This window comes from Hippopotamus amphibius, chromosome 3 (genome assembly GCF_030028045.1).
Source record: "Hippopotamus amphibius kiboko isolate mHipAmp2 chromosome 3, mHipAmp2.hap2, whole genome shotgun sequence".
Classification (NCBI taxonomy): domain Eukaryota; kingdom Metazoa; phylum Chordata; class Mammalia; order Artiodactyla; family Hippopotamidae; genus Hippopotamus; species Hippopotamus amphibius.
The window spans coordinates 140,612,598-140,618,464 of NC_080188.1; positions in this window are offsets into that span (position 1 = coordinate 140,612,598).

Sequence of the window (5,867 nt, forward strand, 5' to 3'; positions counted from 1 at the left end):
GAGTCTGACATCTGGCAGAATATGGAAACAGACCTCAAATCTCATTTGCTCTCCTGGGCTCCCACCAAGATGGAAGAGGAGGAGATGAGGGGAGGGGTGGGATGCCCCTCTAGCAGGGTTTAAGCAATATGTGTAGCTGAGAAGGGCCTATTTAGGAGACTGCAAACTTGGCAGCATTGTGGTGGTTGTCTTAGCTCTGGTGTTGGGTTTTTCCTTGAGAATTAAAATCAGTGTGGCCCAGCACTCAGGGTGTGCCCTTTGGAAGTTCCCAGGCGGTTCCGGAGATTGCCAGAGGCACACGGAGCAGACAATTCCTAGTGAGGCGGCAGCCCTGGAAGTCCAGCCTGTGACTCAGCCAAAGAGCCACACCACACAGAATGGATTTCACCTGAGGCCAGAGCTGCCTAGCCTATTTAGCCAAGCCACGTGGTGAAATAATTTACCTTCTGATATACTTTATCTCTTTAAAACAATGCATAGAACTTTTAAGAAAAATGTTGTAAGTCCTGTTTTATAAAAACATTTAGCTTTTTATGGCAGCCTCTAAAAACAGCGTTCACAATCACACGTGAGTCATAAGTTAGGAAATCCTGAATGAGCTGAAATAAGGGTGTGTTGATTTCGCTCATCTAATATTCATTTGTGGCAACGTAATTGACCAAGGAATAGATGAAATGCTTTGTGAGATTCTCACGGCCACAGTCAGTGCATATCTATTAAAATGTTTCTGATATGTCACTCTCCTCTCAGCCTCTCAACAATGTATAAACACATGCAAACACACACACACACTTTCCTCTCATTTAGTTATATATTCTCCATGCAGTTTGGTGAGGTATTTTAAAATATTCTCCAATGGCAAATTAAGGGCTCAAAACATTTTGTGTAAAGTCTACCCAGAGAGAAGAGACTAGTAAGGAAATGCTCTTCCCAACTCTTAATCTGAATATTAGTTCAGAATCTCCTGTCGAGCTTCTCATAACCCTGAACTCCCATTAAGATGTTTACCTTTTATTTCTTCCCTAGTCTATGCTCACTTCGGTAGGATATATATTTCCTTCCTGTTCTGCGGCTGAGGGTTCTTGGCTGGAATCCTTACTAACAGAAAGGATGTTTTCATTTCTTGGTTAGGTATCCAGGTGTAGGGGACATGACCACTCCAGCCACAGGTACTTTGTGCTAGGCCCTGGTCACATGCTGCCTGGTAAATGAGTTCTGGTAGTTATATATGTGTGACTTCTGTCCCACTAACTGTGGCCTTTTTGTGATCAGAAACTGAATGTGGTCTTTCTCTTTGTATTCTATGTGTTTACTCTGGTGTTTTGAGCACAGGAGTTGTACAGTAAATGTTTGTTGGTGGACCAGACCACACAAGTTACACTTCCAATCTTCATTAATACTTTTTACTGCTTATTTACAAGTATTATCACATATAGCTGAAGCAGTTTAAGCTCATAGCCCACATCTTCTGTTGCGATGTAAACATCTATTTTGATTTCAGACAAAACCATCTTTAGAGTCTTTTAAGAACCACAAGGTGAAAACGACCTGTTTCTGTATTAGGGTTTGAAAGTCCTTGAGGAGAGCCATTCATTCATGCTCTCACCTATATCAATGTACATTTCTAACCTCGCCTCTCTAGTTCTCCACCTGCAATCCAGAACAGAAGCTCTCCCTACTTTGAAAGACAGGACCTGCAGATTCAGGATACTGTGTCTGGTGGTCCACCAAGAACTCTGTGCCTTAATTCTTCATTCTGGCAGGGGATGGTTTGGTTGGCAGTACTTGATGTACCCTGAGCAGTGAGGACAGGGGCTTCACACGGGATAGAGCCATGCATGAAACTTGGGAGCAGCTGGTGGTTCTGATCCCTACCTCTTCACTCCCACCCTACCCGAAACCTCCTCACCTGGCTTGCTATATGAAGAGCGTAGTGGTGAGGTGAAGCAGACAGACCTGGGTGCAGGCTCCAGCCCTCACTGCACCTTTTGGCAACCTTGCCCAAGGTACCATCCCCTTCTCTGGATTCAGAGTCCGGAGTGCTCACCATTACACCATGGAACCGCCGCTAAACCATGGAACCGCCGCCCATCCCCTTCTCAAAGGCTGAGTTTTCTCAAGAAAAATGTAGATGGTTATACCTATTTCTTAGGGTGGCTGGGAGGGTTAAATAACGTTAGATATGATAAATGCTTTGCACAGTTCTTGGCACCAAATTGATCTAAAATTTGAGAACTATTAGTTTTCAACTACCATTGTGGGTCAGCTTCCAAATACGTAGGAGAGACCTGGGCACATGGTAGGAACTCTTTGCTTGTGCAAGCAACAGGTGCAGATTACATTTTCAAATTTAGCTTTTGTTTATTTTATCAGGACTGGAGTGTATTTTGTGAGCAGAGGAAAAAAAGAATAGAAGAGCTTCAGAGTTTTAAAACATCTTAACTTTATTGAGGTATAATTTTCATCCAATAAAAATCATCCATTTTAAGTATATAGTTCAGTAAGTTTTGACAACTATCTACAATCCTATAATTACCACCATGAGATTCAGAGGTTTTTGAAACAGGCCTCTGAGGTGGAGGAGCTGCCGGGTCTAAAACTGAAATGCAAGGTTTGCATTGACTGAAAAAGAGGGAGTTTTTTTTCCCCTCAGAGAAGGAGGTAGGGCGGATGGAAATGGAGATAAATAGGCAGTGGACACAAATGGGAGTGACATTGAAAGCATCGCCTAATGTTATCTATTTCTCCTGTGTGGAAGGAGGCTAGGTATGTACTGAGACAAAGGTGAACAGGAATGGGACAGGTTCCACCACAGAGCATGAAAGTTTAAGATAGCTTACGTGGCAAAGAACTCACAAGGGACGTGTGTAGAGATGGCCCAGCTGAGCATGCAGCCTGCTGTGGACATGCAGAATGCAGGGGCTGGATGAATCCAAGGTTGGGCATTTCTCAGGGCATGGAGATAAGGGGCAGAAGGACAGACAAGAGTATTCTGAGAATTGTAGGTAAGGCTGATGAACCGTGGTGCACACTGCTTAGAGGAGGAAGTGAAGTCACGAGGGGTCTGAGATAAGGAGATAGTGGAGGGGTTGAGAAAACTGGAGGCCTTGGTGAAATCCAAGAGTGGGTGGGGTGAACGTTTGCAAGATCTACAAGGGGTTTCTGTCTGGTTGGGTTTAACATGCCAGAGGAGGATCTGTTCTGAGACGATGACAAGGTTCAGGTCATGCCCACAGGAATTAGCTGCGGAAGTAGAGTAGAATCAAGGTGATCTGGTATCAATTGGCAGAAAACACAGGAAAAAAAGATCACTCAGCACCAAGTGCTTTTATAAAAGCACTGCCAGTGTTCAGCTGGGGAGGATTTTTACCAAGAGTCTTCGGGAGTACATTACGTTGTATATTGTTTAGTAACAGCTATACTCCCAAAGACTTTTACCACCCTTATTGCTACCACCCATTTATATGGATATCTGCAATTGCATCTAAATTAGTCTTTCTGTGAATATCCTTGCTCTCTTCTCAGTACAGCAGCCAGAAAGTCTTTTAAAGCATAACTCACATCATACCACTTTTCTGTTCAAAATTCCCAAGTAACTTCCCATTTTATTCAGCAAAGATGTCCAAGGGCTTTTTAGACCTTCACTGCCACTCCCCTCCTACCCTCCAGTTCTTCTCATTCACTTTACTCTCCAATCTCATCTTCTACTTTCCCCTTGCTCAGCTGGCTTCAGCCTCATTGGTTTCCTTACTATTCCAGGATCACCTCCTGCATGCTTTTATTGGAGGATGTTTGCACTCACTGTTCTTTCTGCCTGCTAATATTTTCTCCCATTTATCTGTGTTGTTTACTTCTTCACCTCCTTCTGGTCTTTGCCTAAAGGTCACCTCTTTCTCTAGGGCCTTCCCTGGCCATCCCATTTATTATTGACCTTATCCCTTCTACGAACACCTTGTTCCCTCCTCTGATTTATTTTTCCCTTAGGACTTATTGCCTGCCATCCTATGTGTTTTTCTTGTTGTTTATTGCCTTTCTCTTTCAACATGAGAGTAGACACCATTAGAGTAGTGATTTTGTCTCTTTTGTTCTCTTTGGTACCTAGAACAGTGCCTGGCACTTAATATATAATCAATGAATTGACTAAGGACAGATTTGCTCCTGAGAGATTCAATTTTCATTGAAGGCAAGCTTAGATAGACAAAGGAGAAAGAAACATGATAAAAAGGTCATTTTCTCTGGAAAAAAGGAAGAGAGAAAATGAAAAAAAAAAAAAAAAGAAGAAGAAGAAGAAGAAAATAAAAACTAAAAAGCTACTGTATGCTAGCAAATCCTTAGTAGTCCAAAGTCAGACAGATCAAAGGTCAGAGACAGAAAATAAAGGAATAGGATAAGGACTTAAGAAATCAACTGGATCCCTTGCACTCCAAGTACATATTCTAGGAAAAGCCTGCAATTGAATTTAACATCCCTCCACATTCATACAAATTTAGATTGTAAGAAACTGCAAAACATCATTAGAAAGGGCATTTTTTAAAATGTGGCATTAGGTTTAAGTAGGCCAACACGTTAAAGGGGGCTAAACGTAGGATGACAAGATGTGTTTTGGTAAAATAGAGGATAAAAATGATTATTTTGAAAGAGGTTCTCTTAATATGAGAAAGAGAAAAATACTTATACCTTGTGAGAATTGGAAAAAATAGAGTGAATAAGGAGTTAGGGAAACGGGTGTGTGTTGGAGAGGAGAATGAGGGAAGGTAGTTAAATATAAACCTGGGTCTATTTGCAAAGCTTTCATCTTGATAAATGGCACCTTCTTAAAGCAAATACCTTGTCCAAGAGCTCATAACATATTTATGTTTCAAAATCTAGGCTATAGTCCAAACAATTTCAAATTCTGGGAGAAACTGTTTAGAGTCCATTGTACTGATTGTTAATATAACAACACACCGTAAAATATTGTTAGCTATTAAGATCAATGTGTAATTACTCAAACCAGGCCTTAATAACTAGAAATTTGTAAATAAGTCTGTTAGTTCTTTGAGTTTTATAAATGATTAACAAATAAGTCTTTGTTTAACTGAATTGAAAGACTACAAACCTATTACATTCATTTTCAGGAAAGGTGATTATTAGAAATGATTAATCTGTACTAAGTAGACAATTATGTCTATACTTATGTTTGAATGCTGATATGTTTACCATAGGTATTATTCTGTGAGCTGGATTAAGGTGTTCTACTACCAAAATAGAATGGTGCTCTAGTCCAAAATTATAGGAGAAAATTAGATGAATGGAAATAATTTTCTAAATTTACATTTTTTTCTCCCATTAATTTCCTAAAATATTTGGCATCTACTATAATTTGCTTATAATAGAATCTGGTGCAACAACATAACAACTTTGCAAAAAATTTGGTTCAGTGTTTAATCTTGAGGTCATTGCCATCAAATTGCTATCAAAATCATGACTTAGGAAAAACAATATATATGATATAAGCTGTTGACTGAAGGAAAACCATTTTCCTTGAGGAACTGTAGAATCTACCAGACTAGCAGAGAGCAGCGCAGTTGGATCACATAGCACTGGCCTTTGTAGACTTGCTTTTACTGAAGTGTGCTTTGGTGGGAATCCTTCAGCCTCTCCTGAAGGATACACAGGAAACAACCTTATAAAATCTGCTCTTGTTAAAGACAAGAATGCTCTGCACATTATATAGTGGCCTCTTTCTATGGATCTTCAGGAGAAATTTAATTTTAGTATCAAAAAAAGTGCTCTTTGGGGCATTTTTCAGGGACACTCAATTGTATAGCTAGCTGATCAGGCTTTTCTTTTTACACTGGCTATTTACAAACTTCCTGGTGAAACCA